Source organism: Magnolia sinica, chromosome 4 (genome assembly GCF_029962835.1).
Source record: "Magnolia sinica isolate HGM2019 chromosome 4, MsV1, whole genome shotgun sequence".
Lineage (NCBI taxonomy): Eukaryota > Viridiplantae > Streptophyta > Magnoliopsida > Magnoliales > Magnoliaceae > Magnolia > Magnolia sinica.
The window spans coordinates 8,771,843-8,782,457 of record NC_080576.1 but is presented as its reverse complement, the minus strand read 5'-3'; positions in this window follow the sequence as shown (position 1 = coordinate 8,782,457).

The window sequence follows — 10,615 nt, the reverse complement described above, 5'->3', positions numbered from 1 at the left end:
CCATATTGAAGTCAAAATATCTAGCGATAAGAAATTTGTTGGTACTTTCTTCTTCAGCCTTGTATTTGAACTCCAGAGCGGCCCAGATCTACTTTGCTGATGATCTCTGTTGGTAGAGATCGTACAGGTGGTCGAAGAGCGCGTTCAGAATATGTCCTCGACATAAGAGTTCATCTTCAGCTCGTTTGGTGCGGGCAACTATTTATTCAGGTGTATCAGCTTCAGTTGCTTCAGGCAATGATTGAAGAGTAGGATCTAAGATGTAGTAAATCTTCAGCGCAGTCAGAAGAAAATTCAGCTTGTCTTACCATCTCGTGAAATTGGTTCCATCGAACCGATCAAGACGAATAAAGTCTTGATTTATCAACTTGATAAATGATATACTGTCAGCTTTTATCAAAGAACGCTTTAAGATTGTTGATAAATTTACGAACTAATATTTTTTCTATAAAATATGGAATCCGAAAAATATCCAAGATCTAAAATAAGGACAGGCCGATGCACGTCTAGGATGTTGTTCTTAAAGCGTTATTTACCCCTACTCAAGTGAATTGAGTATGTTGATAGGTTACAGACAAACCACTTCTAGGATACAACGAGCCTGATGTGGGTCTGCGTTTAGCAAAGACAAAGGTCCACTAATGGAATTCTGTTACACACAGTCTGGCAGAATTACAATAAAAGAAAAATCCTAAAAAAGAAAAGAGAAGAGAAGAGAATTTGTGATTTAGACCACTGCATTGATCAGTTCTTCAACTACTGGTCCAGTTGAACTGTTTTAGACTACACTGATGGTCTGTTCTTCAAGCAATAGTTCAACCTTGCTGTCTTGCTGGAGTTAAATCTCATTGACTGTTTCCTAACTGTTGGAGAAAATTAGCCGTTTATGGCCATTTTCTGACTGTTGTGCATGAGCCATAACCACTGCTGCATGCTGACTGCTGTGAGACAGTAACTAGCCATTTTCTGGCTGTTGGGCTAGCCATGTAGCAGTTACAATATGGTTTCTACACTAATGGCACAATAGTTACACTTCTGCTGCAACAACTATATTCAACTTCTCTATATATACTAGAGGACCTCGCACGTGCGAAGAGCAAAGTGCGCCACTAACGCCTCTACAGCCATACTGTCTCACATGCCCACGCTCGTGCCCAAGCGTGCGCATGCAAGTTCCATTCTCCTTTGGACCATGTGTATAAGTATTATAATACTCGACACTCCTCATATAAACTACAAAAATTCCTTCTCTTTTTCCAATGTGGAACTATTCCCAAAACCATGAAAAAGATTTTTTTTCAAACATTTTTTGTATATAATATTTAATATATTTAGAATATATATATATATATATATATATATATATATATATATATATATATAATATTTAATATATTTAGAATATATATATATATATATATTGAAATCAACATTTTGCAACACCAGTTCATGCCTCGATATCTCATGCCATGCACTCTGATCAACTCAGTGTATCAAGCAGATGTCATATTCTACTGAGTTCAATAGACTACCGTCTATTAAGCTTGATCTGAACATGTACCAACTATGTTATCGAGAAATGATCCAGTGGGCCATGTGCATGAAAGCCATATATGCGCCTAATTGCATTTGATCTCATTGGCATCCGCGTCACCTTCTCATCCATCCATTGCACCAGTTCCTTCTTATACACTACCTTGAAAAAATCATACTGATTGAACGGTCTACAATGTGGCCTTAAATGCCGTTTTTAATGATAACTCATCCCCCAAAAATGTGGTCCATATGTAAATCAATCCAAATTGTCCAAATCGTGGACATATTGGCAATGAATTGTAGCCAACATTTACATTGACAAGATGATTTTAACCATCTGATCTCTCCTGTTGAAGTTGGGCCATCACCATTAACTTTTCAATCGTTCAGTTGATACCATTTCCAATTAGTGTGATTTTGGAACTATGATTCATCTGATGGGATTTCCTCCCAGGACTCGACCGGTCATGAGCCTCACTCGACCGGTCGAGGGTGGTGCTTGACCAGTCGAGCCCTGACTCGACTCAAAGTCCAATGACTTTGGGTTATTTTTTCCCGTGGTGCTCGACCAGTCGAGGGAGGTGCTCGACTGGTTGAGGACACTGCTCGACTAGTCGAGGTTACACAAATTTTAGTCCGATTTTGTGCGGGATTCAGAATTTTGAGGCGATTTTCGCACCCATGCGAAAGGGAGTTTCCTAAACTATAAATAAGAGGTACCTAGGGCTTTCTAGGTAATGCAAGAGGGTTTCCTAAAGCTTTGCAAGGGTTTGCTAAAAGTTTAGGGCTATCAAAGGTGTGAGAGAGAGAGAGAGGAAGCTTGTAGAAGGGAGGTTATGCTCGTGGAGGTGATCTACTGTGCAATTAATAATCTCAACGCTTCTACGTCCTCCTGATTTGTGAGATCTCTCCGTTTTTCTTTTATTTTCTTATTGTTCATTCACTCCTGCGTGAGTGAAGAAGGTTGTAACGTTCTACTTCATAGTGGATTGTTGATATGGACGAGGTCTCGTGGTTTTTACCTCTTTGAGGGTTTTCCACGTAAAAATCTCATGTGGTGTGGTTTATGCTTTGATTTATTTCATTGCTTTATTATCCCATAATTCTGGTTTGTTTTGGGAGGCCAGATCCTAAATTTTGTGCAAGGCCCCCAACAAAGTGATATCAAAGCTAAGTTCATTGAATGGATAAGATCGATTTTGAATTATGGAAGGTGGCTCATCAAAGATGATCAGCCTCAATGGTTCTAACTGGACCATATGGAAGGCTAAGATGGAAGACTTGCTTTATTGCAAGGACTTATATTCTCCAAATTTAGGCATATTAGCAAGATCCAAGGATATATCTGATGATGATTGGAAGAAGATGGACCAAAAGGTGGTGGGGTTTATTAGACAATGGTTGGACGATTCCATATTCTACCATGTGTCTAAAGAGACCTCAGCTGCTAACCTATAACTAAAATTACAAGGGCTGTATGAGAAGAAGATAACCGGTAATAAGATTTTTTTGATAAGCGACTTTGAATCTCAAGTTTAAAGATGGTGGTTCTGTGGCCGAGCACATGAATGAGGTCAGCAATATAGTGAATCAGCTCTCCGCTATGAAGATGGTCCTAGATGATGAATTGTAGGCTTTGTTATTGCTTAGTTCATTGTCTAATAATTGGAAGACATTGGTGGTGTCTCTAAGTAACTCCGCGCCAGATGGAACCGTATCCATGGAACAGGTAACTAGTTGTCTCTTCAATGAGGAGACAAGGAGGAAGTCTCGGGGGTTTACTCAGCAAGAGGCCCTTGTGACACAAGAACGGGGGAGAGGAAAGAAAGGAAGGGCGAGAAGACCAGAGATAACTCAAGAGGTAAGTCGAGCACCAAGAAAGATGTTGAATGCTGGAATTGTGGCAAGAAGGGCCACTATAAGTATGAATGTAGTAAGAATAAAAACGACAAGAAAGGAAAAGGAAAAGAGAAGGAAGATGAATCAGATTCCACTACGGTCGCTTTAGATGGTGACGTTGTAATTATTCTTTAAGCAAATCATGATGTTTGTCTCACGGCTACGAGTCAGGACACCGACTGGGTGATAGACTTGGGAGCCTTGTTTCATGCGACTCCACGCAGGGACTTCTTCACAAGCTACAAGTCAGGTGACTATGGGACCTTGAAGATAGAAAATTCTGGCATATCGAAGATCATATGAGTCGGTGATATTTGTGTGAAAACTGATGTGGGTTGCACACTGGTTCTCAGGGATGTGAGGCATATCCCAGATTTCGCCTCAACTTGATGTCGACGGGAAGGTTAGATGATGATGGCTATGAAAGCCAGTTTGCTAGTGGGCGCTGGAAGCTCATCAAGGGTTCGTTGATCGCAACCAAAGAAAAGAAGTGTTACACCCATTATAAGGCAAGTGTCAGTGTATGCAAGGATGGGTTGAACACAGCAGAAGATTTAGCTATTGACATGTGGCACAGGCGTCTAGGCCACATGAGTGAAAAAGGGGCTTCAGGTTCTAGCAAAGAAGCAGATCCCTCTAGACGTGACAGGTATACCTCTAAAAACATGTATTGATTGTTTATTAGGGAAACAGTATAGAGTTTCATTCGTTAAATCTGCTTCTCATGTTAATAAAGTGCATGCATTAGTTTGGTTTATTCTGATGTTTGTGGTCCTATGAGGACAAAAACCTTAGATGAGGTATTGTATTTTGTCACTTTTATATATGATGCATCTAAGAGGGTTTGGGTTAATACTTTGAAATCCAAGGATGAGGTCTTTGGTGTGCTTAAATTATTTCATTCTATGGCCGAGAGAGAGACAAGTATATCATTGAAGTGCATCCGCACTGACAATGGTGATGAACACATTCGCGACTTTCATGAGTATTGTAAGTTCCTGGGTATACGGCATGAACAGACGGTTCTCAAGACCCCCCAGCATAAGGGTGTGGCTGAGCGAATGAATCGCACCATTGTAAAGAGAATCAAATGCATGTTATCCCATACGAAATTGTCCAAGACGTTCTGAGGAGAAGCAATGCACACAGCAGTGTATCTGATAAACAGGTCTTCATCGGCCCCGTTGAATGGAGAAGTGCCTGAGAAGGTGTGGACTGGACACGATCCATCGTACAGTCATCTCAGAGTGTTTGGATGCAGGACATCCGTTCACGTACCAAAGGACAAGAGGTCCAAGCTCGATATGAAGATCAGGCAGTGTGTTTTCTTAGGGTACGGTGATGAAAAATTTGGTTACAGACTATGGGATCCGACCAAGAAGAAACTCGTCAGGAGCAGAGATGTGGTTTTCTTTGAAAATCAGTGTATAGAAGACATTGGTAAGCCAGAGAAGAACCATCCTAGCTCAGGTGAGCTAGAGGACATGAATCCAATTATTCCTCCAGTGGTGCCTGATGATGGGGGAGTACAGCAAGGTGCAGAGGACGAGAGAGTTCCTTTAGAAGATGGACCAGGGGAGCAGCCCCCACTTGATCCACCTGTTGAGCCACAGGTGAGGAGGTCATCTAGGGACAGACAATCATCCAAGAGGTACTCGCCGCATGAGTACATTATGTTGACTTATGGGGGAGAGCCAGAAGATTATTCTAAGGCCCTAACCGACGAGCATAAGGGGGAGTGGTTGAAAGCTATGTAAGAGGAGATGAAATTCTTGTATAAGAACCACACCTATGATATGGTGAAGTGGATACTGTGGTATCTAAGAGGCTCATCCAGGTTGAGCCTATGCTATGGTGACGAAAAACCTGTATTAGAGGGCTACACAAATGCAGATATGGCAGACGACATAGACTCCAGGAAGTCTACATCAGGGTTCATGTTCACGTTTGCAAGGAGACCGGTTTCTTGGTGGAGCAAGCTATAGAAGGTCGTAGCATTGTCGACGACAGAGGCCGAGTACATTGCAGTCACAGAGGTATGTAAAAAGATGCATTGGATGAAGAGGTTCTTACAGGAACTTACCCTGAAGCAGGAGCAGCACATAGTTTATTGCGATAGTCAAAGTGCTATACACTTGAGAAAGAATCCAAGTCAGTACTCCAAGTCGAAGCACATAGAGATTCGGTATCACTGGATCAGGGATACTTTGGAACAGAAGGTATTACAACTTGAGAAGGTCCACATAGACGATAATGAGTCAGAAATGATGACTAAGAATTTGCTCAAGGGTAAGTTTGAGGTCTGTAGAAACCGGGCTATCTTGAAGAAGGTGAATCCCTCCTGGGTCAGAAAGGGGGAGTTTTGATGGGATTTCCTCTGATCATGAGCCTCACTCGACCGGTCGAGGGTGGTGCTCGACCAGTCGAGCCCTGACTCGACTCAAAGTCCAGTGACTTTGGGTTATTTTTTCCCGTGGTGCTCGACCAATCAAGGGAGGTGCTCAACCAGTCGAGTGGGCTGCTTGACTGGTCAAGGACACTGCTCGACCAGTTGAAGTTACGCAAATTCTAGTCCGATTTTGTGCGGGATTCGAAATTTCTAGGCGGTTTTCGCACCCATGCAAAAGGGAGTTTCCTAAACTATAAATATGAGGTACTTAGGGCTTTCTAGGTAATGCAAGAGGGTTTTCTAAAGCTTTGCAAGGGTTTGCTAAAGGGTTTAGGGCTATCAAATGTGTGAGAGAGAGAGAGAAAGAAAGAGAGGAAGCTTGTAGAAGGGAGGTTATGCTCGTGGAGGTGATCTACTGTGCAATTAACAATTTCAGCGCTTCTACGTCCTTGTGATCGGTGAGATTTCTCCTCTTTTTTTATTCTCTTATTGTTCATCCACTCCAGCGTGAGTAAATAAAGTTGTAACGTTCTACTTCATCGTGGATTGTTGATCTGAACGAGGTCCCGTGGTTTTTATCTCTTTGAGGGTTTTTCACGTAAAAATCTCTTGTATGGTGTGGTTTATGCTCTGATTTATTTCATCACTTTATTATCCTATAATTCTGGTTTGTTTTGGGAGGCTAGATCCTAAGGTTTTGTGCAAGGCCCCCAACACTATCACAGTGGGGCATTCTAGGATAAATGGTTTCAAGAGTCTCGCAAGGCATCAAAATTAGCATTGAGCATTACCAGATAGCCATGTCTAAGCATATATGCTAGTTTCGATTCTTACAAGTATAGTTCATGACTTGATAATCTAGCTAGATGATTGTTTGCTTGTGTCCTACCCGCCCAGATCAGAATATCCTTGCCTCCAACCTGGTATTTTTCAGTTGATTTAAAGGTGGCCCATTGCTGTATTTTTCTTCTTTACCATGAAGATTTCTAGTATCCCATATATTTGACTGGAGCCATTGGACAGCATACAGTGTTTCAATTCTTAAAACTGCAGCCCATGATTCGGGTAATGATCCAGCCTATTGTTCTTTTGCATCCTACGCTGACTCCAACCTTTGGCCTTTTACAATTGATTTGAAGGTGGTCAATAGCTTCATTTTCTCTTCTTTTGCAATCATGAGGAATTCTAGTGTTTTGTTCATGTGATCGGAGGCTTTCTACTGCAGACACGAGGTTCAATTCTTACAGTTGTAACTTGGGTATTTCAGAAAATTGTTCTCTTGTATCCTGCCTTGGATGTGTGAATATATATTGCGTACATGTGTATATTGAGTGTGCATTTATTTGTATGCCTACCTAATTTATTATATGCATTTTATAAGCTGTATCTTCTTTATTTATTATACCCATTCATTATCAATGAAATTACACAGTTTTTCTCTTTCCATGGTATCGAGTCTGATTCGGGAATTTCATTTTCATGCCTATTGTCACATCCTGATCTCCACAGTTCATTAAGTTGTCACTACGGCCATTGTCCCTTGCAAGCCGTTCACCAACCCTCGTTCACTACAACCTCCGTCCACCACCACCGCATGCATCGCCCTTGCCTACCTGATTCTCACACATTGCCGTTGCCTACATGGATTCCCTCAGCCATCCAGCACCGGTCGTTGAATCCCAATTACCACATCCTGACCCAAAAGCCCTGCCATCCCCTTCTTCTCCGAGGTTACTGCTCACTCGCACCGTTGTAACTACAGATCTGCCATAGCCCCTACACGCAAATCTGCCATTACAGTCACGCCTGGCATTATACATTTTTTGCTCCAAAAACCATCCTCACCTTGCTTTACTGGTTGTCAAAAAACAACTCTTCCTTGAGGAAAACATTCTATTGGTTGTGTTGGTATATAAAATTATAATTAAAGCATATGAAAATGTTGAACATTATAAAACTCGTCTTGTAGCTAAAGACTACAATCAGCGGTCTATCATAGATTTTGCAGACTTTTGTTCATATGAGGACAGTTCAGACGCTGATTTCTATAGTTGTAATCCGTCAATGACCTTTATACTGGTTTTGATGTCATGTCAAAAATGCATTTCTTAATGGGATCTTCAAGAATACATTTATTCACAGCTACCATCATAAGTTTAGTTTTTTTTTTTTTTTTTTTTGGGTTAATCTTGAAAAGCATGTGTGCCAAGTACAAAGTTCTTTATATGGATTGAAATAAGCCCAGGGTGCTTGTTTTCAGAATTTTAGCTCAATAGTATTGACAAATTTTAGCTCAATAGTATTGACAACGGGCTTTCAGCAGAGTTCTCATGATTCGAATTTGTTTGTTTCCTTCATTCTTATATTAATCATTTGGTTAATCAAATTCTTAGTGCACATTACCCTGTTCATCTCGTAGCTATCCATCATTTGATATGATTGAGCCCTCTTCGTCCTTTTAGCTCTCTCTTGAGCTATGGGTATATTCAAATTCTGATTTTGTTGAAAGTATCTTTAATCAAAAGTTTATCACAGGCTTTTGTATGTTTATTAGAGATTCTTTTATTTTTTTTTGAAAAAAGTTAAAAAGAAGACAATAAAATCTTTCCCAATCCATCACTGAGTATTGATCCAGGGGATTAACTACCATTGAGATTGCCCAACCGAAATAGTTACTAGCTAGCTAGCTTGGGAATACCTTGACACACCTACTCCCTTGCATTGTAATAATAAGAGCGTCGTCTGAATTGCACACAAAAAGAGTATTTGGCAGGCACAGTTTCTCTTCATTATATATTATCCTCATGACAGGTTATTGACTCCTTTACACGAAGACATATAATGTCCCTCACTTCCTTACATTGTCTCCGAATTTTCAATGATTTCCCTTAAAAATCATCTCAAGTGTGAGGAGCATGCGTGTATACATATTGATTGTGTATTTATTTTTATACATTTTCATTTTATTATACTTATTTTATATTCAATATCTTCTATATTTATACTCATCCATTCTCAATAGAATAATACACAAGTTTTGCTGGGGGCCACGAAAGCAAATTCTGAATTCAAATCATATGATGATAAGCAAACACAAACAAAGCATGTACAGGTACACGCGATTACACCTATATATATATAGCGTTACACGTGGAATAGGAAACAACATCAGCGTAATTACACAAAATTGCATGCGTCGTCGATCTAAGTATCAATAGATCAAGCACCCAATCGAACATGTATAAAAGTGTTAACAGAGTTTACAAATTTTTTCCGACTATGGTTGATCGATTGACCTAATAGTTTGATCGATCGAAATTGTTCGAAACTATCCAAAACTGTCCAAAGACCAATATGCAAAGTCCAGGGGTGCTCTCGATCAATTGACCATGTTGATCAATCAACCAAGACCCTATTTTAAGCACAAATTGAAGACATCTAACAATTATCTCCACCACAGCTTCAATCATCATGAACTACAACTACAAGCTCCATCTCTAATTACCTCCATCATAGCTTTACCATAATTGTCACTTCTTGTGCACACTTTGTCTTCATCGAAGCTTCACCAAATTCAGAGAAATTGAATAAAGTTTGAACTTTTTTGTGGGAACCACATTTGTAAGCATATTCGCTCGATTTATGCTCGTGTGGGTAATATCACCTTCCTCAAGCACTTGCCAAATAAAATGATGACGAACATTAATATATTTAGTTTTAGAATGATAAACCAAGTTATTTGCCAAGTTAGTTGCGCTTTTACCGTCGCAATTAATTGGCACAGCCTCATGTTAAAACTCGAGTTTGCTAATCATTTCATGCAACCAAACACATTCCTTAAAAATCTTCATCACCACCATATATTCAGCTTCGCTAGTGGAAAGAACAACTAATAACTAAAGCTTCAACATCCAACTGATTGCTTCACTCGCCAGTACAAATGAGTAACCGAAAGTTAACTTCCTATTATTCACATTTCTTACATGATCGGCATTTACATAGCCTATTAATTTTCCTTCTGATTAAAAAAATGAAGCATATCCAAATCTCAAGTGGACTATGCTATGAGAAACAATGGTGATTAAATACTTGCCATTAAACTACTTTGAAGCCATTGGAATGTTTATTTTCATTTCATCTTGTTCATAAAGGTCACAAACACATGGATGAAAGGACCAAACAAATATCATCTTGATTCAAAACTTTTGTGGCTCACAAGAAGCTTTTAATTGTCAAACACCACTATTTCCTAAGGCGTGATCTTACCTCATATTTGGATCTCCTTCATTTTGGGTTTGTGCCCTGAAATAAGCTTTCAAAAAAAAATAGACAGAGGGGATGTTAGCAACATACATCACGGTGGGCCCCACGTCATCTCGCAATCCACCGAAGCCGCGCCCAGGTCAACTAACCGGGTTGGAGTGACTGCAATGGAGATATTTGATACTATGGTAAACCATGACACTTCATGCATAGGTACTCACAAAATTAGACACGGGACATGGACCAACTTAAACCGGTTAATTTTCGAAACCAACTGTCGCTAAGTCACGGTCCCAGTATCAGACTGCTCGTCCTCTGATTGGTGGACACCTTTATGATGAAGAGGACCATTAGCCTTTTTTTTTTTTTTTCACTTATCCAATAAATGTCCACCAATCCAATGGTCAGAAAATTAAATACTTGTAATTTTTTTTTCTTTTTATATCAATGATGCATCTAAACCGGGACCTGTAGATGGGACAGTTAAACTTGAACTAATTGTGTGCCTGTGTATCATCCACCACACTC